Below are 20,660 nucleotides of genomic sequence, written 5' to 3' on the forward strand. Positions count from 1 at the left end.
CTCTGCGTGGCTTTTTATGATGATACACAAGCCTAGATACAGTATGAAACAGCAACACTCAGGAGAACCACTACACACACAACTAAAACACTCATTGTTTGAGTAGAATTTCTATTCCATCTCATACACTGTGTGATACATAAATAAATATACAGAGGAACCAGGTCTAAGGTCAAGCTCATACAACAGAGTTGGCCACAAATTGAGTTGGATCTTTTTTACTTCCACTTTTCCCATTGGGAATGTTGCTGCAAAAGGTCAGAGACCAGTGTTCTGGAGAAAATTGTGTTTGACCTTTAGAGTTCTGCTCTGTATTCCTGTCCAACTCGTTGTTCTGCATGTTTGTTAACTGATTTGGCTTTGCGTTGACTTCAAGCACCAATTTAATATGTCCATTCTCAACTATATAGTACTTTGCTACATAAATCCTATATGTTACTCAAAATTATTGCTTGGGCATGTCATTTTCAAAAATTAAAAAAAAAACAACAACTTAAAAATACATTATCTATGAGCAGCCCTCTTCCTGTGAGAACAGGGTTTGCTGGAGTTTGTACCAACATAATGCAGTCACATTTAAAGTCAGCCTGAGCTGTCGCTTGTCCATTCTCCACATTCAAAGTAAAGTCTCAAAGAGCTTATACACGCGCGCACACACACACACACACACACACACACACACACACATGCACTATAAAACAATGATGACGGAGCATCAAGAGTATTTGCTCTTGTCCTTTGGGTGCTCAAGGATGCCGGTGTTGAATCAGTAATCTTTGATTTTCCAGACAACCCCATACCTCTCAGATTTAAAGGATTCTGGACTGGTATAACAGGCTCATTTGTTCTTTTGCATTGATATATCTCCCAGTGGCCAAGTGTGCAGAGCTGTAGAGAATAGATTCATACAAACCGTGATTACACATTCAAAAGGTCAACGGGGTGGCAATTGCTTGTAATCACGCATGTAATTTAGGAAGTACACTTTCATAAGCTCCTGAAGTGATTGAGTTCACATGGAAGCCAAGACTGTCACGTCAAAACAGAAATTCTAACGTATTTTTTGACCCATCAAGGGCATTTGGGAAATTGTTTGCTGAGAGTAGAGGGTTTAAGGATTAGGTTGTTTTCATTTTGCCTTTGAACTGACAGATTATTTCATATGTCCTCAGTTTTAGTGATGATGATGACTTTCAGCATTGTCAAAGAAAAGACAAGATTGTTTGTTCACTTTTTCAAACCCGCAAGCTACTCATTCCCTGAGGCTTCATCAACTTTAGATACATTTCTAATGAGTTTCAACCTAAGCAGAATTTAGAAATGAATCCACTGAACAGATGGCATTTGGGATCAGTACCAGACTTTAAAGGACACCCAAGGCTATTTCAAAGCACTACTGTCTGGAGCTCAACTTCAAACTAAAACCACTAAGGACCTTCTTTAACCTAATTTTATTTGAGAAATTATCCTGAATTTATGAGTGTTTGTCTATATACGCCCTGCACTTGGCAGTTCGGGGTGTACGCCAGACGTATGCTGACATACGCTCCAGTAAACCATGTAAGCCAAATCATGACATACCTCCAGTGAGTTTCACAGATGGCTTCCATGTTTGGAACTATAAGCAGGTAAATTTTTTTTAACTCCAAACCTTTGCCTTATCATCACTTTGGTAAATCTTTAATGGTTAATGTTCTCTCATTATTCCATAAAAATGTGTCATTGAAGCTTTGAGTTTTGTCTCTGTAATTCTTTATTTTATTTTAATTTCATTCATTCATTTATTATTATTATTATTATTATGGTAGATGGTTGGGTCAACCGAGTTGTTATCTGACTGTGATGAAGAAAAGAAGGTTCTGATATAAACAGTCGTAGGTCAATGGTCAGAAAGCTTTCTTGGCCTTTATCTATCTAACAAATTGGTTAATGCCAGAATAACTTCATGAACCGGCAGGCTTTCTTAAAGTAAAAAATACTTCAGCAGGGAGCGGAAGGGGCCTGTTGTGCAGCCACAGTTCCCCTCTCATGTTATCGTTCTTGTTCGTGTCCTTGGCGTTATTCTCCTTTGAAGCATTAGCGGATCAAGTGCCAAGGTGAACTGTAGGATGAGGTATGTGAATGTGTGACTGTAATGCTCCATCATCTGACAAATGACAGATTGATTGCTCTCCTCTGGCTATAAACACCTTTCGTTTTACTCAGGTTTAGAGGCATCAATTTGTTTTTTTCCCACCACTTTTGAGAAGTCACAAGGGGTATTTCATTTTATGATATTTTGGATCATCTCTCGCTCTGACAGGCAGCCTTCACCCCTCCTTATCTGTCTTTACAGCAGATTTAACATGGTGGATGCTGCTGAAAATGGTCAATCTTAATCAAAGAGCTTTCACTGAGGAGGAGGAGGACACTGTAGATACGGGTCAAACTAATACTCAGAGTGTGGCCGCTTGAAATGCCTCCTTTTTGGATAGGCGGCAGAGAAAAAAAGTCACTTCAGGGGGAATTGTATGTCAAATTAACCCTTACAGATTTAAAGTGAATATATAAAGCACCTATTAACAATTTAGCTTACAAAAAGCCCCTCAAAACGCGTTATGGTTGAGTATCTTGGTGACTTATGAAAGAGAAGAGACAGACGTGACAGAAATGGCACCTTAGCTGCACATATGCTTCTCTTTTCTTGTGATTTTAAGTCAGCCATGAAAGGACTAATTGTTTTGGAATGTTGTGACGTGGTTTTAGTAGAGAGGTCGACATACAATAAGGGGCTTGGTGATCCCCATTATTTTGACATTATTTACAATGTATTTACAATGATTTTGAACGGACGAATTGTGATGATTCCTTCTTGTGACACACCAAAACATGAAGAGAGGGGGGGAGGGCGTGGCCATAATCCTCATTAAAAGTAGCAGTTTTTCATGGCATTAGTTATTTAATTGGCTTTTTCGCCTACATTTTTTTTTCATAACCTGTGGCTCTGTTTTGTGATTTTCTTTCATTCTCAACATACTTCCTCAATCAAAACAACGGTAAATTTAAGATTAATTCTAATTGTTACATAAATGACATTCAGCATCACACCTCCACTATAATGCATTCCACCCTTTTGCCTATAAAATGCTGTTTAGCTGCCAAGTCAAGTCACATCAAATTTATTTATAAACCCCTTAATCACAAAAAAGTCTCAAAGGGCTTCACATTCACACAGTTTATAATGTGTATGACATCCCCTGGTATTAACTCTCAGGAGGGCAAGGAAAAAAACACATCTGGGGGAAAATAAGAATCCTTCAGAAGGCACCACAGATGTGGGAATCTCCTTTTCAGATTTGGTCTAAAAATGTAACAGTACTGACAACCACATTAGTTTTCCTTGCTTTCATTTAATGTCTCTTGAAGCCAGAAAGTTGTCACTTGACATGGCTTTGTTTTGTGTCATGTCTGTGATCTGCTTTTTTTTCTTTTTTTTACTACAAAATGAAACATCTGAATGAACATCCTCCGAAACAGGTGATTTTGTCAGGGGTTGTAGAACAGGGCAGTATTAGCACATCTAAGCCATCCATTGGTGACATTACAACTCAAAACTATAGAATACAGTGAGACGCCAGTGGGACGTGGGATATGAACTGGCCCAGCCTGCATTGAGCAAAAAGCTGCATATAATCGCATATATTATCACCTATTGAACGTATTTTTGATAAAAAATCTGAAAACACTGATAAAACTTTGATATGGGTTAGCTCTCCCCCCCCCCAAAAAACCCGTTTTTTTTCTTAAATATTGAAAAAAATATGTGAGAAGCAAATATTGCAGGCTGTCAATTTTCTGGATTTTCTGAGAAAGAGGAAAGACAGGATTGGAATGTCTGCTGGTTTTTGTGTACGTATGTAGTTCAATAGCATTTACCTGAGGGAAGGCGCTAGTAGTGGTTATGACCAGAATGTCGAGGGTTGGAAAGAATTTTGCCTGCTCTTGTCTTAGCTCTTGCATTGTGCAAGTCTTCAAGTGATCTTCTCAACAGTTTTCATTGTGAAATGTTTCCACCTTCTTTTCATCATTAAATGTCATTTAATAAAATAAATAAATGTCAAATCATAATATGCAGTATTTCTGTTTCAGGGGGCTGACTAAAAAAAGAACAACATGAAGGTCATGTTTTATGATCCGACAATTGGAATTGCATCTGAACGTTACATCGAATGACTTCTTTTTGAAGAGCATACACCTGAAAATGTAGAGAGAAGGCTTGAAAGCAAACTTTGGCTTTGAGAATTCTCTCATAAAAATTACACAAATGTCCCCGAGGACCCTCTCATTAAAAGGCAACGCATTACCATTCACCCTGACATGAGTTAAATAGTTAAAAGCTATTTATACAGTGGAGTTCAATCGCAATCCATCTATGAAACTGGTATACTTCCACTTTGTTGTAATGTCAAAACAAGTTTGGAAGTTTTCATTGACATTGTGTTTAAATTAATTCATCCTACCTTCAAACAGGCTCCGTCATAAAAGCTTTATTAGCTGGCTTAGCAATTCTAACCTGAGTATTATTAAATTGACACCTGGATATGACTAAATTAGCTAAAAAAAATTGAAATAAAAAATAAAATAAAAACAATTCTGGGATGCAGACTCTGCACCATGGACAGATTGATATATTTGTTCGAAACTGTCCAAGTGAAGGAGGAAGGCAGATGACGAATGAGATAGTTGATAATGGAGCAAGGCTGAGGAGGACAAAGGGTCTTGAATGGGATAACTCAGAAATAAAACGCTTGAGACAAAGCATATTTGCCGTATGCTGAGGTAGAGTTGAGAATAACCTTGAAGACAGCAGAGATGTGGATGTCAATTAGGCAAGTCTGCAGCAGGCAAGGAAGTGCAAAAGAGGTCTTCAATCTCATCTAACCCAGGCCCAAAACGCAAGGAGGAGAAAACAAATTGACATATCCTAATGTGTGACTCAGGCGGAACGTGGTGAGTGAGGTGAGGGAGGCAAATGGCTTCATGAATCAAACATTCTTAACTCATAAGCTCATTTTCTTTTCACATTATAAATTCCACAGAGTTTCCGACAATCATCTGGTTCCTGTTTCAAAGGCTTCAACTGTTAGCCCACAAAAGCCAAATAAATGCATGGGTCTCTCCTCTGCTCTTTCCAAGCTTTAATAATGCCTCAGGTGTCATGTAGGTTGAGCAACTTGACTTCCCCATTCTGTGTTCATTTATGTTGAACCGCAGCCAGGAAATACTGTAGATGGCTAACCCGTGGCTTGGACAGACTATACTCACTTAAGATGCTTCCTATGCAGAATTCTGATTAGATCTCCTGCATGACATACTTTGCAAGTGGATGGAGATCAGTATTTTTCCTAACTTATTTTTTTATTTACAAATAGAGAAAAAAAAGGCCTTTGGTAATTTCCACTATATTGTTGTGGAAACACTTCTTTTCACAAAAAAATACTCTCCACTTTACTCAGAACATTTGCAGTTGCTTTCCTCATCAGGTCAAAGAGCAGAGCTTCATCCACAACATTGCTGAGTGCCATTACTGACTCAGTTAGGCCTTCTCCAAAAAGCAACTGTAAAAAGAAAGCCATTCAATCTTATTCTCGAGAATGCCTAAAGGGGAAGAGGGAAAAAAAAGAGCAACAAGGAAAACGCTATATTTTCTGTGAGTCATGAGGCCTTTTGGGATAGCACAGCATCTTTACAGCTGAATAAATTATGAGGTGTCTCTCACCAGAGATAGCGCTTTCAAAAAGAATGACTGGAGTGTGCGTGTTTCAGGTCTCCATCAATCAGGTGTACATTCCCTCTTCACAGGATGCTGGGGGATATTTGGTGTATGGGGGTTGGCTTAGACAGGCACATTGCCAAGACAGGATGAAGATGATGGACATCATTCTATCTCTTGCCTCATTTGGCAAGAAGGAGAAAGTAGGTTTGCCATAAAAAAACATGACACTTTCCTCATAGATGTGCCCTCATTTGATGCTCTCTTGGCTTTGAAACGCCACTTATGACTTCCTCTTGAGTCAATGAAGGCACAAAGTGGAACCATTTTGGTAAATGGCAGTCCATTCAGAAAAGAAACACGTTCAAAGTTGTCACCATGACGACAAATGCACTTTTATGAGATGTATCACGGTTATGAAATGTTATTTGATGTTCATTTCACTTTCAGAAATGAGTTGAGAAACTAATTTTGAATGAATGACACATGCTTCATTGTGACTCACCAAGATATTCTTTTAAATAAGTTGGGACATTTTAGTTGATAAATTATCTTACAACACCAACATTTTTTTGGGGTTTGGTCATGTGATGTTTTCAAGCTGACCCGTAATTGGTTGTGTGTCATTCTCAGTCAATGGTAAGTGACACAATGTGTTTTTTAAAGGTATGTATTATGTGAAGGAAAAATAATGAACTGGTTACCAGCCAATCGCAAGGCACACGTAGAAACATTCAGACCTATAATCAGACCAAAGGACAATTTAGAGTGTCCAATTAACCTACCCTGCAAGCCTTTCAAATCAAACCCCAAACCATGTGAATGGGTGAGACATTGTAAAGCACTTTCGGCACCATTGGTCGTAAAAAAGGACTATATAAGTGCCTTTTACTATTTACTGATTTAAATCTGAAGATCCGTCCGCCCGTATATAAGATTTGATGGGAAATAAAGTATTCCTCCATCTATGCATTTTTATGCTGCTTTTCCCAATTAAGGTCAACAGTGAGCTGCAGGCTCTCCAATTGACTTTGGATGGGAGGCAACATACACACTGGACTGGTAAGGCATATACACACAAGTATTCACATTCATATTTACCAATGGGCAATTTGCATCCCACGTAGTAACACATGTGCATTTGGAATATGAGAGGACATCGGAATATTGCCCTTGATTGAAAATTGACAAACAATATTAGTAATGGAGAGATGCCTACTTTCCTGCTGCCGTGATTCAAATTTAAATTGAACTCTAAGGTTGAGCAAGTGCGTTTTGCCAAGTAGACAAATAAGAGAATCAATTTGAGTCAAGAGCACCTGGCGCCACAATTGTGCAAGCGTATCAAAGGCTAACCTTCTCGCTCTCATGCAAACAAACCATAAATCACTGCTGATGTAGAGAGGCCACCGCTGGCTTTATCACAAAGCTCCTATGAGTCAATGCCTTTCACAAAGCCCTTTACCTTTGAATACAAACTTCAGTGTTCTGTTCTATCCATCTCTTTAGCACCATATTTTACACTTCTGAGAATGGGTGTTCAAATCCAGGTTGTTTTTTTTGTTGTTGTAATTTTACAAAACAACCTGCTGGGATACGCTCCAGCATGCCCAAGACACTTGTGAGGATAATAAACTGGATCGGCTTGCAGTGACGACAAATAGTCGATGACGGACAAATGACGAACCAGCAAAACTAAGTGACGTGCCCACTTCCGCAATCCAGCAACCGATTGTTCAGTTTGTTTTGAAGTGATATGACAAACAATGGTCCCGATCTTAGAAAATTACATTTTATAAACTGCAAGAGGCTTGAAAGTTGGCCTTTTCTGTCACTCTTTTATTTGCCCCCACAACACGCACGTACGCACGCACACGCACACACACGCACACACACACGCATACACGCACAGATATCAAGGGCATCAGCGGCTGCGTGCATTTGAGTAGGCAAGCCTGATTATTTGATAGATAAAAGAACACTCATTTGTATTCATCGTTGTGCGAAGAGGGCCAAGTGAGTCTATCGCTCTCAAGCAGAACAGATATTTGCAAATGAGTGCAACTCTTAGGTCAAATCAATATCCTGTCTACAATATTACAGTAGAGGAGTGAGGCAAACGCATTTATAGTCTTAACGACACTTTCCTCTTCAACAACTCAATGAACGACGACAGTGTCAACGCTCCAAACATTGAAGAAAAACTAATTAACTTGTGTAGAGTATTTCCATGACTATTCTGATATGAGACATCTGTTCACTTTTCATTTTAGTCAACGTACAAATGGTGTCAAACAGACACCGTACGACAAAAAACAGACAACTGGATTGCTATTCCTATATCCTCCGTAATGTACATAGTATTTGTAAATTTAACAATTAAACAATTCCTACAATAGCGCAACTTATTGCTGTTGCCTTTTTGCATATTTGTCATGAAAAATGTCTGTAAAATGCTTTCAACTTTTATTTATTTTTTCTTGTACAGAAAAAAATGTCAATTGTTTGCTTGTTCAATGTAATGTGAATATTTGATACATTTGTCTGTGTAACAAAAACTTCTAAATACAATAGGATTTCATCCAAGGATCTGAATTTCATCTAATATGCGAAAACAATAAATCATATTGCATGGAGTGCCCCGGCCGAGTACTTAAAAGTTCAAGTTTTTTTTTTAATAATCTGAAAGTGAATCTGCTTGACTTTTCTACAACATGTCTGTTAAACAACTAAGCGCTATTCCAATTTGTTAACACTATAGCTTCTAATGGCACTTAGTTCCGACCACACCGTATTGATTAAACTACTAATCATGGCAGTAAAGTCTGTGAATCCTCATTGAGTATACTGCAACTCTTGACTTGCCTCATGAAAATGATACATGATTATTGTTGATATAAAGAGTCAAGAAAGCAAACAAACCAACTTGGAACAGAATGGCAGAAAGGAAGACAGTACGGAGAGGGAAATAACTAGCAGATGATCCAAACCATATAACATGAAAGTCTCATTTACCATGCTTGTGAATTAGGGAAACCGCGTTGCGTCTTGCTGGGCGTTCCGACAGACCGGGGGTATTTTTCATTCCATGATACCGGCACACCTGATGACGGGAAATACTTAGATAAATATGATATTGCAGGTAAAAGAACATTGTTCAGCAGCACAAGCAACCCACAATACGTACAAAGATAAGTCTTGCCAACAATTTGTGATATTGGTAGAGACGATGAACTGTGTAGACTGGCTGCTCACATGAAATAACAGGCAGCACTTATGAAAGGTATAGGAGACCTTTTGTATACTTGTGTGAATAATGTGTGGAGCTGCAAAGGTCCCTTCATTCAGTCATCTCGCTGAGTCATCAACTGCTCAGCACAGACTGTCGGGACAATTCGACAAATAGGGCCAAAGTTGGATGTGGCATCCAATTTGCAATGAGTGACGGGACGTGCAGATTTGTATACATATACCGGAACAGTGGATAAATGCATAGTCATAAATTTGAAATACTTCTAGAACAAGCTGGATGTTAAATCAGAAGTACTTACGTAACTTTGATGCAATGCAATGTAATGGAGGTGCAGATCAAATGTGTATTTATAGATTCCAGACCAATTAACGTTTTGGATTATCGACATCCCTTCTTGCCACTTGCTGATTCATCCCAAGTGATGAGAGTCATCACAGTATTTGTGGAGGTGGTTTGACCTTGAGATGAGTCAATGTTTCTTTAGGATTTCTCCACAGAGACTGGAAGGACTGAAGGGAAGATATTCATTACCTCAGATCAAACGAGTGTTCTCAAACTGACCACATTATTTGTACAATTGGATCCAATACAAGATATGAATTATCCCATTACAATAATAATAATAATAATAATGTCTGTTTTATTTAGATATATAATAATACAACTTTTTAGTGCTGAACTGTCGGTACTGGTCATCAGTAGTTCGACTTGGGGGGGAGAACTGAAAATGTGACAACAATAAACAATTTTTTTTTTCTTCATCGAGATTAAAAGATCTTTTGGCTTTAGCAATGAGATTTGCCACCAAGTATGAGACTCTCAAGGCACTTACATGTGTTGACAAATCAATTTTGACAGCGTCATTGACTCATTGGAGAGCCCATCACCGCATACTGGGCTTCATGAGTGGAAATCTCCTGTCCCTGTTAATCCATATTTCAAGTGGGTCTTCTGGTATTGTCTGTGAAGTGCAACTTTCTTTGTGAAGCGAGGCTGTCCAGGGGGGTACGGAGATCGGTAGCCAGGGTGCACAGTTAAGCAGAACAAAATCGTTAAGCACAGCAAACACTTCAAATTATAAATGTTTTTCCAATGACTGCTGTTATAGCATTCTCACAAATCAGTTTTAAATTCATGAGTTCATTGTTGGTCAGCAGCAGGGGCCTGTTCCAGTCTGAAACAAGAAAATAACTGACAACCTGGATACTGGAGCAACTGGACTTGATAAATAAAACAAAACATTCATCCATTCATTCTCAACACTGCTTGGCCTGTTCAGCATCGGGGGGGTGCTGGAGCCCATCCCAGTTGACAAGGGGCAAACTACATCCTGAACTGGTCACTAGCCAGCTGCAGGCATCATAAAACAAAACAACAACAATAAAACAACTGCAGAAATATCACAAGGACACCCACATTAATAGAGAGCAAAGAAACACCACACAGCAGGGCCTGAGCCAAGATATCTGACTGTACGTCAGACGTCCAAATTTACCACTGTCTCCAAAAGCAAAATATTGAAAATAACCACTGAACACTGAGTTTCGAAAGCTCTCTAAGAAAAACGTTTGGGTTCAAATGTACCTTTTAATTTGGCTTGTTTGATAAAATAGCACAAATGTCTGGATATCCTATTACGACCTCATGATATGGTTTGATAGATTCCATTCATCCATGTTATTAAAGGCCTGGAGGGCAGCCAATGAACACGTCGTATTGTATGGTAAAGCAAAGCTTGTCTGAGAATTCAATTAGCCTCCTCCATTTTCTCACCACCTTCACATGACCTGCCTCAGCAGTTTCATGCTGATGGAACAGTGATGCAAAGACTCTATCTTTATCTCTATCTTTGAGTTGAGCTGCCACTGCAACGTGCACGCTGATTGTTACAAAAAAAATTGTGAATAAGATAGGTGGTGGATATTACTCCGTTACTTTTACTAGCTCTGCTCAGAGATTGACTTCTATTTAATGGCTGCCCAAAATTAGATTTAATCTCAAGCGAGACAGAAACGCTGTCACATTTGATTTCTCTCTCTCCAAGCATGTGATGGGGATAGCTAGAATTAGACTATTTCGATTGCATCTGCAGTAATGCACTCTCGTTCTCTTTGGCAGTCAGGCTGATGTAACAAAAGTTACAGCTTTATTGTATCAAGTTGCTGATTATTATTATAATATAATTGCATTCCATTTAGCTCATAATGGTAGAGGTGAAAAATAAAATACACTGTACGTTGACAAACATCACTGCATTACACATGATTTACAAAATTAAATTAATTAAATTAAGATTTATGTGACAATGTCACTCACAACTGTTTTTTGTTTGCAATTCTTTTCTTTTTTTGCTTTGTTTGACAACAGACTTGGATGAGGTTGTATTGCTATGTTACTGTGCTATTATAAATAATGGCCTTCACAAGCCAGTAATAAAAGGTGCTCAGTTTCCTGCCTTCTCATAGCCTGCTGTCGGGCCTGTTTTCTTATTACACCACACACAAAAAAATGGGGACAAACACTTCTTGCCATCTTTACAACCAAGATAATTGCTCATAGCTTGACTAGGCAGTATATTGGGTTGACATTTGTAGTTTTGACTGAACTGTACGTAAAAAATATTGGCTCGATTGTAATGTGTTCAAATATTCAATCCTAATCTTGTCCTTTTGGTGGTTAAAATGCAAAAAGTGACAGTTCTGCACACATCCAACAATTCCTAATTGCTTCTAATGTATTTTTGTTGTATTGAATGTCCTAGTGTACTGTAATAGCAGTAAAAAAAATACAGAAACTCTAACAGTCACCACAAGGTCAGCTATGCTGAAAATTATATGATTGCTGTATTTTACCTGAGATGATCTCATCAAAGTGATTTGGTAATTATTGTCTTCTACAGAGGTTACTTGGATGCTGTTCAATGAATGCTGTCTGGCAAAAGCACAACAGATCGCTCGGCCTCACACAAGGGTCCTTTGACAGTGACGCGAACAGCAAAGCGAATAATCCTTGACACTAAAATTGAACTGCATTTCATTACCGACTCAGGCAGTGCTTCTCCTCCCTCATGTGGGAACACTTCACAGCAACTCGTCTGCCCTTAACATGTATTTATGAGCCTGTATCAAACAGTTCACTGTGAGCTTGTCACAGGTTCTGTTTTAGACTTAAAAATTACTCTGTTTTAAATTTCAAGCATGTACATCATTACTGTGTTTATTTCAATGACATTAGCAAGCACTCTGATCATGTATTTTGTAGGTACAGTGTTGTTGACATGTAGACCTTGGGTGAGATGAAGAAGAGTGCCCTGGTTGAGGGTACATGCAGGTAGCAAATAATCTGAAGCATCGCAATGAGCAATGCATTTCCACAAAATGCTTTCACTAAAGTCAGGGAGCACAAAAAGAATAGAGTAAAGAAATGTTTAGCTTGATGTAACTTACCATCGATGAGCAATGATGGGAATGTGAAACTACAGACAAACCCCAAAGATGCAGGTTTCAATGTTAGGAGCCATGCAAGACAATCTTACGTGATGCGTGATGTTGGGGCTTGGAAGGGAAAAATGGCATTTGAATTCAGATAATTGATTTGAGACAGAAAACAAGTATATTCTGTTGTTAGCTTGGTCACAGAAAAGCTTCTAAGTCAAAGCTACAGTTATCCCTTCCTGGGTCAGACCACTGATTAAACATTTAGTATTGAAACTATTGAAGTAATCCACATCAAGTTTTAGAAGACACCATGCTCTATTAGTTGCTTTGAATTATTATATAATGGGATTTATTTGGGGAGGTGATTCAACCAATAATAATAATAATAATGATGAAAATAATGCAAATCATCACTGCAATTTTCTAGGTTTCAGGGGCCATATTAGGATAGAAATATTAGGAACACTATCAAAATGCCAATTTTAAGCACAGAAATAGCAATATTAACATTTATTTGTACCGCAAATAGAATTGTTTTTGTGTAGTACAACTTGGAAATAATATACATTACTGTATAGCCGAAAGAAAATCCTACTCTGGGAAAAAATGAGTACAATAAAAAAAGATCAAAGCAGCACACACAATATTCAACTCAGTTGAATAATTATCGATGAATTTGTTGAGATCTTAATTGTGATTCTTTGGCTACATTAATATGTAGTTTGTGTCAAAGCTAAGAATATAGATTGAAACCGATTTCATGTGCGGAGATATGAGCTACAGAACACTTGCGTGTAACTCTCTCTTTGCACGTTGCTGTTTCCTGATCAACAATACATGCTTCATTCTGTCAATAATACATAGTGATGTTCAAAGGAGTGCACTGATATGTAGCTGTACAAGATGATGGAATGTGAGAGTGAGTAGACTTGATATGTGTCTGAGCAGCTTGTAGATCTTATAATGAGATCTCCAGAGATGTGAGCACACCAGCTCCAAGACACAATTAGCTACAGAGTTGCTTTTACGCCCGATCACACAATACACAGAACCAAGGTGATACTGTACAGTATGTGCTCACGTGGTAGAGTTTTGCTGCATATTTGAGCAAAGTAATTAACTGTCTGTGCTCAACAATCCACTGATTGCTTTTCAGCATGTTCATTTCAGGCTTGATTTTGTATTGTATGACTAAATATATCCATGCCAAAATACTGAAGGCAGTCACAGCTTGCGCAGCTTTGTCTTGGCTCTGTGCACCGTAGCTTGTCAGATCACCTTCTTCTACCACATGGAGCTCCAGGCTGATTTGGAAACTCAGAGGAACCCGCCTCTCAGCAAGGTCTTTGCACCATTTGTTTGGACTGCAGCTGTCCCACATGGTCATTGTAGCCCAAATGAGGAAGAGACAGCTCCGGAGTAGAAAATAACTGCTGTAAAGCAGAGAAGTGTGAATATGCCTTTAGGCTAGGATGAATACAGAATCAGCACTCGTCTGTTCGCTAGGCTTACATCGAAAATGATAGTCGAAAAAGTTTGTCAGAAGAAACAGTGAGCTGTCAACATGATGAATGCCTTCTTATGACTTACTAAATATATGGCACCATTAAGATGGTCTGATGAAAACTTGTACTGAAAAGTGCTGACAAAGTAAAATGGGCATGTGGCCTGTCAGATGTTCAAATGCAGCTTGTCATGGGTTGTTTTATCTCTTAATAGCCATACAATGTGCATTGACACAATGGGATAGTATCGACATTTTTTTTCTTGAAGTCAATCATTTTGTCCAAGTCCAGTAGAGGTGCGCGGACAGAATTCAGTGAAAAACATGTTTGCCCTTCCATAGCATATATTTTGGTATCAGATTTCATCAATAGTAATTTATAATAGTAATTTGATATTTCAATTGGCTACCATCGATTTTAGAGAAAAAAATTATGCAGCTAATTATATTGCAAAAATTTTTTATTGCAAATCTCATGATAAAAGCCACCCCAGAAGCCTCCCCGCTCCCCCTCTAAACCACCTGCACAGAAAATGTTACAAGACAATGGCTGTTTTTTAAAAATACTCGCACGCTTTCAAGGGAAAAATGGTAACTTTTTAGGAGACAGTATAAAATTGTTAGCAATATAATTTAATAAAGATTTTTCCAACCAGATCAGCTCTTCTTAGACAAGTCACACAAGGAAGTGTGACAGCTCTGATGAGGTGCTGAAGTGACAGCTGAAACTGTCAGCATTTTCTCTTCAGTGGGAAAAAAATGTCTGGAAAAAATGTCAAATAATAAAACCTCGCATGCAAAATAGATTGTTCAAATCCGAGCAGTAACAATCAACTAAATGACATTACACAATCAGAGAGAGGAACACTGTCTACTTTATGTCAAACCAAAAGAATACATTAGCTATAATTGTGAAAACATTTCAGAAGTGCAAAAGGAAAATTTTTTCAAAATGTACTCACAGATAAGCTCGCCATAACAAACTTATATTTATGAGTACTTTGTCTTCTTTTCAGCTTGTGACATTAAATATAAATTATAAAACATATTTATAAACATACCTCACAATGTTGTCAAAGTAATCTGAATTTGTAGCCCATCTGATCCCCATGAAATGTAGAGAAGAGCCCCAGATTCGTTTTCATCCGTTTGTCTACCCAAACAATTACGGGGTTACACATTGGAAGAAAAATGTAATTCATAGTTCCATCACGAATGAGGCCTGCAATTTTGACTTGCAATCAGACTTGTAAACACTGTACACTTTCATTGTCAAAGCATTATACTCGAAGTCCAAGGTTGTTAGCATTTGCTTTACGAGAGCACAGCGATGGAAAACAGGATTCTATTCAGCATTTTGTATACCTTTGTTTGTCAGCACTACAAAGTGGATGGGCGTGCTGTGGTCTGAGGCAAAGGACTCTTCTGGCAGCAAATGGAGAGGCCTTATAATTAAACTCAAGGCTATAAAACATGTTTCCTATGGTTCTTTAGCTACTTATTGTTAACAGGGCACTCAGCAGACTGTATTTAAAGTTTAAATCATTACACAGGTGGAGATTCAGTATCTACTGATAGATATTTATGAAGAATTTACTCGATATATATTGTATTTACATTATTTTTCCATCAACGTTATTCAATGTAAAATATCACGCAAATTAACAGTTTCTTTGCATCCTAAATACAAAGCTGATGTACTTAATTCATGTAATAGCTATCATTGTAATAGTAATCTCCATCCATACATCTATGCATCCATCTATGCATCTATGCATCCATCTATGCATCTATGCATCCATCTATGCATCCATCTATGCATCCATCTATGCATCCATCTATGCATCCATCTATGCATCCATCTATGCATCCATCTATGCATCCATCTATGCATCCATCCATCCATCCATCCATCCATCCATCCATCCATCCATCCATCCATCCATCCATCCATCCATCCATCCATCCATCCATCCATCCATCCATCCATCCATCCATCCATCCATCCATCCATCCATCCATCCATCCATCCATCCATAACTCAGTGTACCACCGACCCCTGTTGCACAGTATACTGAGTGACTAATCCGTCAGTCACCTACTTTTCAAACATACCACTAATCAGTCAGTCTTTGCTCTAATGGGGAAATGTGTACAATATATTTTCAATGTGGTGCAGGGTAGTAGCATCACAGTAGATTTGGTCCCTTTTGAAACACTTCACCAGATGCTACCCAGCCAGTCACCCCCAGCAGCGTTCTGAATAATGAAGTCACCTCTAACTCTTGGCAGTGGCCCAGGCGTAAAAAGAGTATTGTCAGCATCACAATGAGCGCTAACGTGGCTCTCTTGCTCATGAGACGGATGCGTTGTCCTTGTCCATGCGACCCTTTCCCCAGCCTCAACACTATTCCCCACCCTCCAGTCCCTTATTTCCGTACCATCCCATCACTCACTGTCACTTTGTCATCCACTCAGACGGGAATAAAAACTGTTAACGCAAACCACTTCCCTGTTGGGCTCTCAGAGGAATTGTGTGATTCACAAGCTTACGACTGCATATCCTCATACATTTGGTATGAGACACGCGTGATACTTGAATTTCCTTTTTGTGTAGCAAGCATACATGCACAAAAAAATCCTTTGAATTTCCTTAATTCGGACATGTACATCGGTTTCACATGAGTCTGGGTTTATCATATATTATTTGCACATTTTTGAGGAAAAGCACAGACAATGACGTTTGTTTACAACTTATTGATTGATTCACAACTAAAAGTTAAGTTTTTTATTTTCCAGTGTGCTCTCTGGGAATGCAATTGTAGAGGGACTACCACAATTGCATTCCTCTGCTACAATTGCATTCCTACGCTTCACCGGTGCTCACCTTAGAATAGTAAATACATAATGAATGTCAGCAGTTCAGAAAGACCAGCAGATGAGAGAAGCTGACGATGTTGGCATAGCCGTAAGCGGTTGTAAAGTAGGCAATAAATCTTCTAGAAGGCAGCAGTGTCTCAGTGCAAACAAATGTTTTGTGTTAAATCAGAGGTTAATATAAAGATATGTACACATTTTCAAGACTTGGGTGTGTGGACTATATAACATTGATGGATTATTTTCTCTATGCATATTATTGCGGGGACTTGAGTAAGGCTCTTTCATATGCAATCGCTTTTGTGACTTAGTTTCCTACACTTGGACAGTATGACAAAGTGAAATAGTAGCGTTTAGAGATAGATTGGCGGTCCAAATCTGTGGGTCACACTTCACACTCTGTGGGGACTGACGATGGGCCAAAAATGAAAAAAAAGAGACATTAGAAGCAAATGGCCACTTTTTTTTAGAAAGATATATATGTAATATCAGTCTATCTTAATGTTAGAATAAATCGCAGGAATTTTATGACACACACTATCTAAAGCAAAATCGCAAGCACAATAACTTTCAGTTTTAGAGCAAGATACAAATGTTAGGAGGCACCACACTCACAGTGTTTGTTCACTAAATGTCTTACTAACATATTAACGTACTCTGGGAAGCCTGTGGCGGTCTATTTAAATGATACAGAGATGATGAATTGCTTAGATGATGTGATTCAAGACAAAGCAACTAAGAGGCTGCACATTAAAATTGCGGATACAAATTGGAAAGCATGACAATCCACAGTGAACGTACGGCAATCTCATTGCTTCCTACAATCGCGAGCATTCCTGTGATTGGAGTGGACTGGTGAAATTGATTGAACACAAAGAAAATGTTGTCCTCAAGATAGACAGTCACTGAGGAAAGGCTGCTTTTGGGTATTGGTTTTATACATTTGTAAGACAATGCATGCAACTACTGCAGGTTTTTCATATTTTCTTGTTTGTCAATTCCAAGATTCATTTCAAATGTGTCATTGCTACAGAGGACAAAAATCAAACCTTCTAATTTGAACCAATGAGCCAGTCTGTCATTTGCCAATGCCTGTGTATGTATGTACGTACGTGCATACATATATACACCTCTGTCTGTCTGCCTGTCCGTCTGTCTATCTATCTGCCTATCTATCTGTCTATCTTCCAAAATATTGTGTGAATGCATTCGTGGGCTTTTCTCTGTCTCCTGTCTTTTGACATCACTGACACCAATCTTAGATAGCTAATTAATTTTCCATTTCATCCTTAACAAAGGAAAATCACTGGTTTCTCATTGAATATCTTAAAAAAAAATCATGTTTTCATGAATTATGTGGGAAATCTAGGAAAGCAGGGCAAATGCTGGCTAATTAAAGAAGAATGTATGGTATTTTTACTCTATGTCACTGGCGAACAGAGCTGCCGTATTTATGGCTCGTGGACAAAATGGTATAGTCATAAAATAAAATGGGGTTGGGGCAAATGTGACAGGCCATGATTGCTGTGACTACTTGCCAAGCTGTTTGAATTGTCCAAAAAATTGCTACAGCAGTAGACGAACAGTATACCCAATAATAGGAAGCTACAGAACTTGGAGGCATTCATTAGTGGGACAGGAAGTATATTTCTATGCCAACATCTCACATTAAGCGCCAACAACTCCTTTAAATCCAAGCAATGTGCTTAATTTTATTTGCTTACAATACCTGCCGAGGCAAATACTGAAAGCTCTATTTTCACGAACACGGGGCATAACTCAGACGCGATGTTTTACCAGAAGAGCACTTACTTGCCTGGCGGACCTGAGAGTGGGAGGTCTGTGCTGCAGTGGTTGAGGTCAGCCTATCTTGGCCAATCAAAGCAGCTCCTCTCCCTTTTAATTTGGGGACAGAGAGACATGCAATGTAACCTAATGCGCTCATATGTTTTCAGACCAACAGGCTGTTTTTGTGTTTCGGTATAAAAGATAGATTAGCAAAATGTACTGTTTGCATAAAATTTTTGTTATTTATCCATTGCTCTTGCTCTGTTGCAGTGTTTAAATACACTGTAAATGCCATAAAAACATGCCTAGGGTGTATCTAAATACGGTACTTCTATAGTGCGACTTTCCTCTTATTATATGTGTATTCTGAACTATAAATCCCCCTGATAGAGAGGGGATTACTGTATACATGTGCCCTGTATTCAACGTTACCAGGGGAACAAACATGCTCTAACGCTGCCTGCCTGCTCCAATATTGTTCACGTTTTACCTGTAGAAGGCAATTCAATCATAACATGAAGGACACGTACTGGAATTCAGTTTAAACTGCAAGTCATAAGTTAGAGCCCTTTGTGCATTTTTCAGCAGCTTCTTCCCAACTTGCCCATGAAGGACATTGTGGTACATACACTGTGAGAACACCGCAACGACACCACACACTATATTTTTGGGCGTACAGGGCTTCCGTGGCCGCTGTCACATACTGTAAAACAGGGGTCACCAACTCCGGTCCTCCAGGTCATCTATCCACAGTAATTTAGATGTTTCCCTCCTACAACACATCAGGATCGTTGTCATGCAGAGCTTGGGGATGAGTTGATCATTTGAATCAGGCGTGTTGGATAAGGGATACATCTCAAACATTACAGATAGGAGCCCTTGAAGACTGGAGTTGCTGACCCCTGCTGTAAACGCAGCATCTCTGAAATGATTGTACTGTTAAAAAAGTATGAGTGAGCAAATGTTTGTTCAAATGGGAGCAAATGGGTTTGTTCAGGTAAAGGTGACCTTTTCTGTGAAGCATTGTATTAAGAGGGTGGCTGTTAAAAAGCCATTCAAGCAGCAAGCAGTTATTTCAAGGGGCTGGCGTCTGGGGAGATCCTTTTTTTCCATGTATTATTTATTTTTTTATTTAAATCCCAAACACTTTAGTATTTCAACTAGTGCTAACCGATCTCACAGGAGACTTTTGTACTGGGCTCAGAAAGGCAGGAAAATAAAATTTTAGCATGTCAACTTTGGGAGGTCTGAACAACTTTTTATATTGCTTGCACTTATCTTGTGAGCTGTCTCAGCTGACATTTGGTGTGGAGGGGTACACAAACAATTCATAGTCTTTAAGTAATCTGCACTTCTCCGGATCTCAGAGAAATCCTACCTACCTGGAGAAAACTGACATAAACCCCAAGTAATAAGAGCAGATGCAAGATTTCAACCCCAATCATCAGATTTACATGCATTTAAATTACAGCGTCATTGTGACAAGCTGTCCTTTGGAATGAAATCTCATTAATCAATATACACGCAGCTGAGTGAAGAAAATGTGCTAGTATGAATGTGTTAGGAATTAGAGTGTGATTTTGCATGTATGTTCAACTTGTACACAGTATATGAACATTTCTACACATATAATAAATGAGGCAGAATTACCTCTCAATGCCAAATATTGAGCCTCCTACAGTTCCCGGCCAAGAACAACAAATCTTTGCTGGAGCAAGCGTTCTACTCACCCAACCTGGCTCTGTGTCCCTCCTCTTTCCCAACCTCAAGAAAAGGGGGAGCATTTTTAAAGACGGTCGACTTCAAGATGGCTGTCATAACAGAGCTGCGGAGGATTCTGGAAGAATCGTTCCAGGAGTGTATGTAGGTGTCAGAGAAGGCTGGAAAATGGTGTTACGCTCCAGGGGGATTACTTTGAAGGAGAAAACTCATCATTTGTAATTGAAATATTTCCTACTCCTTTTTACCAATGTGTATTTGCTATTTTTGTTGAGAGCTGTTTTATTCCTTTTGATTTTTGCTCTCTATGTGCATAAATGCATGCACACA

General features: G+C 38.8%; 1 long non-coding RNA gene across 1 annotated transcript; it reads right to left on the reverse strand.

Annotated features, from left to right (window-relative positions):
* Window positions 1-13,369: 13,369 nt before the first annotated feature.
* LOC148398236 (uncharacterized) lies at window positions 13,370-20,564 on the reverse strand. The gene is made up of 3 exons (XR_015858806.1): window positions 20,342-20,564; window positions 18,636-18,719; window positions 13,370-13,875 (listed from the first exon to the last, which is right to left on the reverse strand). It is a non-coding gene; the product is annotated as an uncharacterized LOC148398236 (long non-coding RNA).
* Between the last annotated feature and the right edge of the window lie 96 nt (window positions 20,565-20,660).

The sequence above is a fragment of the Syngnathus floridae genome, chromosome 5, assembly GCF_059516105.1.
Source record: "Syngnathus floridae isolate MCC-2025c chromosome 5, RoL_Sflo_1.0, whole genome shotgun sequence".
NCBI classification, from domain to species: domain Eukaryota; kingdom Metazoa; phylum Chordata; class Actinopteri; order Syngnathiformes; family Syngnathidae; genus Syngnathus; species Syngnathus floridae.